Here is a 1,188-nt window from a genome sequence, read left to right as displayed (position 1 = left end):
GAAGGCCCTCTATGAGGTGGATTGATTCAGTGACTGGGATAATTGGGATGGAAGTGTCAGAGACAGTGCGATTGGCACAGGTCAGAGCGGAGTTTAGGGCTGTTGTACATAGGGTCGCTATGAGTCGCAAGTGACTCGACGGCACATAACAACAACAACAACAACACCCAAAAACTTAGTACTGTCAAGCTAATTATAACTTCTAGGAACTCTAAGACTAGTCTGAAAGATAGAACTGTCGTGTGGGGTTTCCACGGCTGTAAATCTAAGGGAGATTACTGCCATATCTGTGAACCGTTGGTGAGTTTGGACCACCAACCTTAGGGTTAGCAGCTGACCACTTAAAATTGTACCATTGTTGCTATGTGCCACTGAGTTGACTCTGACTCATAGCATCCCTAAAAACAGTAGCTCTGAACCCTACTCTGTTCTGATCCATCATCACTGTCTCTGACACAGCTGCCCCCATTATCCTTGTAACTTTGTCACTTCATCTCATCCAGGGTCATCTCCTGCATTGACTCTCCACCCTTCTAAGTATGATGGCAACATGTCCAAAGTATGTCAGATGGAGTTTCAAAATCCTTGCCTCCAAAGAGCAACCTGACATCAAACTCCAGGACAGACCTGTTGGCACTCCATGGTATGTTCAAATTCTTCTGAAGCACCACATCTGAAAAAGTGTCAGTTCTTCTGTCATCCTTAGTCATTGTCCAGCTCCCTGATGCATGTTGTTGTTGTTGTTATGTGCCATCGAGTCGCTTGCAACTCATACCAACCCTATGCACAACAGCCCTAAACTCTGCTCTGTCCTGTGCCAATGGCATCGTCTCCGATACACCCATCCCGATTACCCCAGTCACTGAATCAATCCACCTCATAGAGGGCCTTGCTCTCCTGCACTGTCCCTCCACCCTACCAAGCATGATGTCTCTCTCCAAGGACCAGTCTCTCATTAGAGCATGTCCAAAGTATGTTAGACGGAGCCTCAGAATCCTTGCCTCCAGGGAGCCACCCGGTTTAACCCTTTCCAGGATCAATCTGTTTTCCTAGCAGTCCATGGTACCCTCGATACTCTTCTCCAGCACCACAGCTCAAAGGCATCAATTCTCCTTCTATCCTCCTTAGTCATAGTCCAACTCTCTGATGCATAACAAGTCATTGCAAAGACTATGGCCTGTATCAGAC

The sequence above is a fragment of the Elephantulus edwardii genome, unplaced genomic scaffold (genome assembly GCF_000299155.1).
Source record: "Elephantulus edwardii isolate Elephantulus edwardi_28Jun2011 unplaced genomic scaffold, EleEdw1.0 scaffold00017, whole genome shotgun sequence".
Taxonomy (NCBI): Eukaryota; Metazoa; Chordata; class Mammalia; order Macroscelidea; family Macroscelididae; genus Elephantulus; species Elephantulus edwardii.
The sequence above is the reverse complement of the archived record's forward strand: the minus strand, read 5'-3'. Positions refer to the sequence as shown.